This window comes from Sarcophilus harrisii, chromosome 5 (assembly GCF_902635505.1).
Source record: "Sarcophilus harrisii chromosome 5, mSarHar1.11, whole genome shotgun sequence".
NCBI classification, from domain to species: Eukaryota; Metazoa; Chordata; class Mammalia; order Dasyuromorphia; family Dasyuridae; genus Sarcophilus; species Sarcophilus harrisii.
Window position 1 is genome coordinate 199,440,980 of NC_045430.1, and position 9,912 is coordinate 199,450,891.

General features: G+C 39.7%; 1 long non-coding RNA gene across 1 annotated transcript; it reads right to left on the reverse strand.

Moving 5' to 3' along the window:
- Window positions 1–2,311: 2,311 nt before the first annotated feature.
- Window positions 2,312–9,714, reverse strand: LOC100932127. The gene is made up of 2 exons (XR_004229730.1): window positions 9,398–9,714; window positions 2,312–2,582 (listed from the first exon to the last, which is right to left on the reverse strand). It is a non-coding gene; the product is annotated as an uncharacterized LOC100932127 (long non-coding RNA).
- Window positions 9,715–9,912: the final 198 nt, after the last annotated feature.

Below are 9,912 nucleotides of genomic sequence, written 5' to 3' on the forward strand. Positions count from 1 at the left end.
AATGGTTTTGGTAACAAGCAGTTACTTTTTAATGGGAGACACAACACAAAAAGGAAGTGATGGCTAGAAAGGGGCATTTTGGTCCTGAAAGTTACAGGATAGGGAGAGGAGTAAAAGAGATGGAGTAAAAAGGAAATATAGTAGGAATGGAGGGAGAAAGAAGTAAAAAATAAGATGGAAAGAAGAAGTAAATTAAGGAAAGAAAGGGAGCATTAAATTCTATTATGTAATAATTCCTTTGAATTTCCTGGGCTAAAGATTCAGCAGTCAAAATCAATTTACCACCCTTTTGCTTAGCTTGCCTTAATCAGTTTCTTCTTAACCAACTCAAATTCAGACTCATTTGATAACAGCATGAAGTTAATGTAGTTTTCCTGATTTTCACAAAAATGATCAAAGGAGAGCAGTGAAGAGATCTCAGAGGGAGGAACCATTTAGAAAAAAAAAAAAGAGTTGCCCAAAGTTGTTACAGCTACTTTGTGGAAGAACTTGGACTACACTTTCAATGTCTTACCTCTGAATCTAACAAATTTTCCTCTGTACTAGATAATACTCATTGTGCTGAAAGTTTCTTCCCTAATCTGGAAACAACATAGCAAATCAGAAGATCATTTGTATTAGGGGAACTTGCAATGAGCCTGCATGGAACAGCAAAGACAGCTAAAAATGTAGGGATGGTAAAAACTTTATTATGGAAGTATTCTTCCATAGATCAGTCAATTCTGTGCTTAAATGCTTCATAACATAGAACTGGAATCAACCACACAAAAATCTAAGATCACAAGATCATAGATTTAGAGCTGGAAGGAGCCTAATAGGTTATTTAGTCCAACTTCTTCATTTTACAAATGAGGAAATTGAGATCCAGATTGATTAAATGACAAATGACTAGGAGTGGAATTTAGGATTTCTGACTCCAGATTTTTAACAGTGATTTTTGAATCTACTGTTGTGCTGCAGGAAAAGAAAGATGGTGGATTTGGATTTTTGATAAAAGAATAAATGCAAGTTCTTTCAGTCAGACCTCAGATAACATGGCAAGCTGAGGGCTATTTGGACCTTGTCCAGATTTTTCACATGTGGAGAAAAGAATGGGGAGATCTCTTTATCTTCCTTTCTAAAGGATCTTCAAGTGACAACTTCTCAAAGATGAGGAACTTACATTTCTGTTCTATGAGGAGAACTCCACTAATGACTGCTAATCTTTCACCCCAGGTAAAAGCCTTCAACATATTACTTATAAGGTGAATTTCTTCCTCTCTAGGCCCCTATCTGTTAGCCTTGTGGAATAATTAACCATCAGAAGGAAAAGAGCTACTGTGACCTGATTCCCCTGGAAACTCCCCAGTGGTCTGGTCCCATGATAATCTTCCCAAATGGCTCTTTGAAGATATCCCATTCTGTCCTCCTTGTAGTGGCTGACCATGGCAATCCACAAATAGTCATGCTGTTTCCTCAGAGAAGTGGTTCCTTCTTTTGGAATGTCAAACTCCCCAGCACTGGAAAGTGCCTTGGTTCTTCATCATGGGTCTTTTGGTGGGTCAGCATAATCCTCTTGTCTTGGAAAGCCTTTCTACATACCTTGCACCGATAGGGTTTTTCTTCTGGGAATGATGAGAGCATTCGTTGGTCCCCTGCCCGGTGTACCCACAAGTGGCTTTTCAAATGCTGCTTTTGGCTACAGGCCTTCCCACATTCAGAACACATGTATGGTTGTTCCCCAGTGTGTACCCTGCAGTGAATGGTCAGTGTCTTCTTGTCCTTAAAATTCTTGTCACAGCTGACACAGGTGAAGGGACGAACACCTGTGTGGATGCGTTGGTGGCTGACCAGATGGTGCTTCTGGATGAAGCATTGAGAGCACAGGGAGCAAGTAAAGGGCCTCTCACCTGTGTGCACTCGGTGGTGACTCCTGAGATGGTGCTTTTGGCTGAAACACTTCCCACACTGAGAGTAGTGATAGGGCCTCTCCCCAATGTGTATCTGCCTTTGGGACACCAAGATCTGCTTGAGGCAGAAGTGCTGGCCACACTCCCCACAGACAAAGGGCTTCTCTGCCAGATGACCAATTGATGTGTTTCATGAGGGTTCCAGCCTTTCTGAAGTCTTTCCCACACTGAAGGCAGACATGAGGCTTCCTGGGGTCAGGTCTTCTGTGCTTGAGGAGGCCATGCTCTGGAAGGGCATCTTTAAGCATCACTCCCATTTTATCATGCTTCCGTACATGGATCTTTCCATGCCTCTTGAGGTCCCCCTTGGAAGGGAAACCTTTCCCACATTTGAGGCACTTAAAAGGCCTTTCCCCCGTGTAGCTGTGCTCATGGATGGTCATGGCTGTGTTGCTTTTGAAGCTCTTGTCACACTCAGCACAGGTTGGGGGCTTCTTTTTTCCCCACTAGTCTTTGGGGCACACTAGGCCTTTCTGTATGGGTCTGTTTTTTCCAGGACTTTGCTACTGTTTTTGGTCTTTAGGGAGAACTGGACAATACCCTCTGACTTCATCAAGAATGTAAACGTCTCTGAGTCTTCCATATTGCCTCCAACATATTCAATCCTCTCATTTCTGATCCAATTCCTAGAACCTGAAGAGGAGAAAAAGAACCCATAAGTTAGCCTAAGGAGAGGGCTGTACTCCTGTCATTGAATATTATCTCCCGGCCCCAGAGTAGTCCCCACAAAGAGTATCCTATTCTAGTCTTCTTGCTCCATATCTAGATAGGGCCATTAATTGTGGAATAACAGTAAAGCTGCAGCCCCAAGTCAGAGCTGGTTTTAATGAAAAGCAGTATTTAGCTTTTAGCTTAGATAGTATCTGTAGAGGAAGGCTGTGATGTCCATTGTGCACAAAGGGGTCATGGAGGAAAGACCTAAGTTTGAGGATACTTTCCCTGGGTTGCTTATGACCAAAGAGCTTTCAGCCTGTCTTTATATGCTAGAACCACTATCTCCTAGGCTTGAGATGGCTCCAATAACCTCTCCTCCCCATTTAACCTCCCTCCCCCTCATCTAAAAGAGGAACCTAAAACATACAATGCTCAGTGTAGATCAGCACTGTCAAATAAAAATGCAGTCACATGTTAACTTTGAAAACCCCATACTGACATTATTGCTTTATACTGTATTTTGCCAATTATTTCCTAATTACATTTTAATCTGGTTCTTGCTGTACAGGCCTATATATTACTATGACCCCAAAGTACCACTCAGCTAAGACAAGGACTAGAAGAATAAAGCACAGGGATCACATCCGTCCAGTTCCAGGAGGCTGGATCAGTTCAGAAACACAGTTGTAGTCATCAGAGGTGGGAGGTCCCTCTCCACATACATTCCTTACATGTGGGCCCTTCAGCTTTATCCTTTTTCCAGATTACTCTCCTTACTAATGGTTTGTATATCTGAGAAAGCCTGTATCCTAGGCTTTTTTTTTTTTTACATTTTTTTTGGTTATTTAAAAATTTATTATTTACTTATCTTTATTTTTTAATTTTGAGTTCCACATTCTCTCCCTCTCCCCTATTCCTTTTCTCCCCACTGAGAAGACAAATAGTTTGATATAGATTATATATGTCATGCAAAACATTTCCAAATTAGCCATATTGAACAAAAAACACAAGAAAAATAAAGTGAAATAAATCATACTTCAATTTGCATACAGAGTTCATTGATTCTTTCTCTGTAGGCAGATAGCATTTTTCATCTTAAGTCCTTTAGAATTTTTTTTGGATCATTGTATGGATCAGAATAGCTAAGTGTTTTAGTTGATCATCATTACAGTATTATTATTACTGTATACAGTGTTCTGCTGGGTCTTCTCATTTCACTTTGTAGTAGTTCATTTAGGTCTTTCCAGGTTTTTCTGATACCTGCCTGCTTGTCATCTCTATAACACAATAGTACTCCTTCACAATCATCTGTCACAACTTGTTTGGCCATTCTCCAATTAATGGGCATCTCCTCAGTTTCTAGTTCTTTGCCACAACAAAAAGAACTACTATATTAATTTTTGTACATATAGGCCCTTTTTTTCTCTTTGGGTTATAGACCTAGAATTAGTGTTAAATTTGTAACCATCAAATCCAGGAAGCTGAAACAATGGATGCCAGTACATTAAGAGTGCTGATACAAGGTGAGAATATCCTTATTACAACTACAGTTACAGACATGTTCAGTAGTCTTACTCCCTAAGGAGGCTGCTGCCAGTAAAAAAAAAAAAAGAAAAAGAAAAAGAAAAAAGGCCTACAAACTACTAAGAAATAGTTATTAATAGTTTGATGCTATTTATAACAGCACAAACTGGAAACAAACTATATACCAAATGTGTAAAAGAAAATTATATTGCATTAAAAAATGGAAAAACTCATAGGAAATAAATCAGGAGAAGAAAACAAGAATCAGTCCTGCAATGATGCAAATGAAGACTAAATAAACTAAAAAAACCCTAAATAAACAATGAAGATTAAATAAACAAACCCAAACTTCTAGTTAAGTATAGTGGAAGATGTTGGTGCTACCTTGTTAAAAGTCAAAGCTCACAGTCTTCAAGTTTTTTTAAACAAAGTATATGACTGAATGCATTTTCCTCAAGTCTAACATTGTATTCTGCACACAGTAGGAGTTTAATAAATGTTTGTTGCTCTAACTGCTAACAGTGGAACTCCCAGTCCAAACTAGGAAGTCTGGATTAACTTGTGAGAAAAAAATTGGAGACAAACAAATTCAGATTAGGAGAATGCAAACTGGTTAAAGTTAGAAAAAAGGCAAAGTTAGAAAACCAGAGAGCTGTACAGTGATTGACACTGACATGAGATTCGCCTCAGTGATAATTCAAGCTGCTTCTATCATTCTGGGATTCCTTCATCCATGGTTCTTCCTTCTGTTCAATTTTACAAATGATCTCTGGTTTGGCAGCAGTATACCCTCCATAAAGAAAGCTGGTTGAGAGTGTATCTTGTAATCACATAGGTAGAAATATAGTTCTCAATTAAAATCTGACTTGAAATGCACATTTGTAGTGAATTGGGCTCACCATGAGAAACATGCTGTGGCTTGAAAGGCTGATGTACTAGGGCATCAACATGCATTTGTGGGGCTGTATAAAAGCAGGGGGGTTACATTGGCACAGTATGTTTTAGAATTGTAAGAGATCTTAGGGATCCTCTACCCTCTCCCATTTTATAGGTGACACTGAAATCCAGAGATGTCATATGGTTTGTCCATGGTCACAAAAATAAGAGAGCTCAGATTTGAATTCAGTCTTCTGAATAGAAATCCATTGCTCTTTTCACTATAGCTCCAAATCGCACTCTATTACCGACCCCAGAATAAAAAAGCCCAACCAAGGAGACGGCAAGACCAGGTTCTGAACCCTTTTTGAACTGTTTGAGCCTTCAGGGATTCTGAGGAAATTCGTGATTCTAGGCTCCCTGACCCCACGCACCTGGGGATTCCTGACTGGACAGCTACCAAGCAAGTAATCAACGCCCTCACCCATCGAGGTCACCAACCTCGTCCCCTCATCATGTCCTGGTAAAGCTCCTTCTGTTGTTGGTCCAGTACTGCCCACTCCTCCTGGGAGAAGTAGACGGCTGCATCCTCGAATGTCACTGGCATCTGCAATGACAGCAACCACTCTGCACTGCTGTCATCCTGACATAGTCCCTAGAGAGGATATCTAGGGACCTCCATGGGTCTGAAGCATACTTTCTAACCCCCTGCAGTGACTCTGGGGCTCCTATACCTTGGGAAGAATCAGGAAAATTCAATTGAATTTTAACATGTCTCTCTGCAGAATTCAGCTCTGTAAACCTTTTCCTTTCCGTTTAACTGTCTTATTTTAAAGGCTTTCTGCTTTCGTAATTTTTAGGAAATTAATGAATACAGATACAAATGATGATTATATCAGGTCACATTGATTGAGGGCTGTCATGGTAACTTCTACCAATTAACCAATCAGAAATATTCACCATTAAGGGTAATAGGGACAATTCTATTAGTAGTAACTGCCCATCTGAAGGTATCAAATAACAATAGATCCCTCACACTGAAATTATTCCAACAGCTTCTGTAAGGTAGGGCTCTTTTCTATCCATCCATCATCTATTTTCCCCAGGCTCTTCCCAGAGCCCATTTCTCAAATCCCAGCCTCTGCTCAGGAACTATGATGGAATAATAATGAACAGATTTCCTAGAAGCCAAATAATTTCATCATCTGGTCAACCCATTTCCTTTTCTAAGATTCCTATTCATTTAGACCATTAGTGGCTTGAGTTCAAAACAATGTAAATTGAAATACTATGAGAAGATGCTCCTGTCATGAAATTACTTAAGAAGAAGACTGTGTTCCTGGGTCCTGGGAAATAGGGATTGGGCTAGCTGATTCTAGCAATGACTTTATTCCTCCATTCGTTATCTTAGGATTTATATCCATCTTCTTCCAAAAGAATGAGATAATAAACATAATGCAAAATTTGGAAAATTGTACCTAAAAGCAGAATAGAGAATATCTAAAGGGAACAAGGGAACCACATGTAAACAGGCATCTATGATGAGCTAATTGTTGTATATTTAATGCCTCTAAATTTGAAATTAAGAAAAAATGGAAACTACACTAACTTATAGCTTTCATCTTCTGATACTACAGAGCACTCAAGTTTAACTATAGGAACAAAGTTTCTCTTGAAACTAGACTCAGAACTTTATCCCATGGATTCTTGGCTCAATAATAAGGTCCTAGATTTAGTAAAGAACTTTAGGGACTATCTTGCCCAATCTCCTCAATTTATAGGTGAAAAAAACTGGGGCACAGAGACATGCTCATGATCTCAAAGGAGTAAACAACCTGGCTTTGCATTATTCCTTAACCCAGGCCATCCATCCCATGGAGACTTTTGGATATAATCCTCAAGGGCCAGAATTTCACCTTTGGCCATGAAGCCTTTCCAGATCATACCAGTATATGGCAAACATTCTTTTCCCTGAATTGCTAACAAAAATAATGGCACAAATTTCCACAACACATTTTAAAGTTTATACTACTTTATTCACAGCAATCTAAAATAACCTTTTAAGTTGGTAGCTAAAGTATTATGATCTCCATTTTACAAATGAGGACAGAGAATCTCAATAATACTATAAAGTTAGTAGTACAAACATAACCCCATTTTATAGATGGGGAAACAGACTGAGAATCTCAATTACCTTGTGAGGCAGAATATGCAATTTTGGCCTCTTTTTATAAAATGAGATACCCAAAGGTCAAGAAGTATACATGGCTTGTCAGTGGTTACTGGTGGCAGAGATGGTAGAGTCTGGCTTCAAACATTCTAGTTTCTTATTATATCACATTACTTTTCTTTATTATTTGTTTTTCTGTGATGATATAACACTTACCTCATACTTTATAGAGGCAGAATTAGTTGAAAGAACCTTGAATTTGAACAGGAGTTCCAGGTTCAGGACTAACTGGCTATATAAATTCTCTTACCTCCCCTGAGCTGGAGTTTCCTTATAGATAAATAAGATAATAATATTTGTATCACTTGTCTCAGAAAGCTATTTATTTCAAGGAAAGCATATTGTAAAACTTAGAAATATGTACCATTATTATCATATCCTGTCTGATCTCCATTACAAGTTTGGATACTATGTTTTTGTATATTTCATGGAGCTTTTCCTATAAACAACACTCAGTAAATATTTGTTAAGTGAATGATGGGGCTCTTACAAGAGAATGTGAACTGCAAATTGTGGTACACAACATGATGGAATGTTTTTGTGGATTAGGAAATGAGGAATAAGGATTTCAGTGAAACCCTGGAATGAAATGACATAATATAAAATAAGCAGAATCAGAAAAACATGTAGTAACTGCAGTAATATAAATGGAAAGAACAATAAAATGAAATAGAACATCATATAATCATAAAAACTAAGCTTTACCTAGGAAAAGAGATGAGAAAACTATATCTTTTGTAGAGGATTTGGGGGTACTGTGAAGGGAAATGTTTCATATACTTTCGATTCAATTCAATAGCATTAAATGACAAACACTGGGATAACAAAGACAAAAACAAATGTAACAGATCCTGTTCTTAAGAAATTTATGTGGGGGCATGAAAGAGATTTCTCTCTCCTCTTCTCTAACTGTTTTTCTGTCTCTTCTTCCAGAAGATTTTTAGACTATAAGTCTATATTTATCTATCTACAGATAAGTAAAAACAAAATAAAATACAAAATAATTGATGGGATGGGATGGATCACTGAAAGAATGAAAAAGTGGTACTATGGTAAGCCTTGATAGGCACCAGAGCTTCCATAGGGCAGAGGTAAAGCAGGAGAGCAAGGCTGATATTGGTTGGTTCTGCTGAATTGTTTATTTTTGTTTTTAGTCTTTGTTACAAGGGAAGGCTTGATAGTTTGGGAAAGGAAATAATGGAAAATGAATATAAAGTAGAAGTGAAAGACATCAGTAAAACTCATAAGAGCCAATAGAATGTGGATGGCTTATTTCAATCCAACCTGTCAGTGGAAAACAGCAGCTAGTGCATATACTATGTGTACTGATGTTTTCTTACTATATGGACACTCAGATTTTCCCCACTGAGATTTGGAAGTAGATCTAATCAGGAATGAGGCAAATTATGCTGATCCTAAACCCTGGGAATGTAGCAGGCAGGTCAGCATCCTGCTTTTAAAATAATCTCCAGGGTCCTGGTATTTTCTTTTGCAGGAGGGGAAGGTACAATTACCCTTCTAACAATCTCCCCTGTGATTCTTAGAATTTGGAGCTGGAAGAGATTAGGGATTCAATTAATTTGACTCTCTCAGTCTGTAGTTTTAGGAATAGGCCTATTGAGGGCAAGGTCATGGGGCCAGTTAATGGCCGAGCTAGATCTAGAACCCAGATCTCCAGACTTAGTGTAGATCCCTTCCAACTCTAATTTGCAACTTTAATTCATAATTGCAAAGGGTACAGCACAGAAATACCACCCTATTCAGGACCACTTAAATGATCCTATCTGCTTGTGGTTTACAAATCCTAAAAACTAGAAGAGGGAATGCGATTCTCTTTAGTCTCCAGAACAAGTTTCCCCTTATTCCTTCTATCCATCCTTTCCATCATAGTCCAGTCTCGACAGTTTGGTGCAAATTATCGAATAGGAGAACTTGTGCTGTACTTACTTCTCTAACCCTGCAGGCTCCCTGTCACCCAAATAGTAAAGAAGCCTCAAACTCAGTCCTAGGACAGACCTCTCCCCCGAAGAGAACAGGATCAGGCAGAGGGAAGAAGGGCCCAGATGCCTTCGTTCCTCTCTTTCCAAGGTTGGTTGCCTCTCTTTCCAAGCTGGGCCTTCTCTTGGGTCCGGGACTGCCCGGAAGATTGGGCAGGAAGTCCTACCTGCAGAGAGAGCCTTTCGGATACCCAGGTTGCGTTCTGGCCCCAGACCGGCCCTGGGCCGGGGCTCTCCTGCATGAGCTGCAGCTGAGACATTGGAAGCTCTGCGTGTCACCGAGACAGGCGACTGGCTTGCGGCTTGAACCCTGGCCTGTTCTGGGCCCTCTGTTCCGGCTGGCCAAGCCGGGCTGGCTGGGAAGCTTCCACGCACCTCAGGCACTCAGGGCGGGATAGAATAGTGATATAGACATTGAAGGACAAAGAAAACAGGAGGAGGTAGAGGACGAAGGAAAGCAATTAGCAGGTGGGAAGGGTTTAGAGGAGAATGACAGCAGGATTGGGCCCAGTATAAGAGACGGGATAAGGGTGGAGATCAAATCTGAGACCAGACTAGGAGATGCTGGAGGAGACAGGATTTAAGAGCATCCTTCTTGCCAAAGGTGAGATTCATCTTCATTATTCCTCTGCTCTAGAGTGGACCAATAGGCTGTGCCTGTTGAAAGACCTGGGCGGCTTCT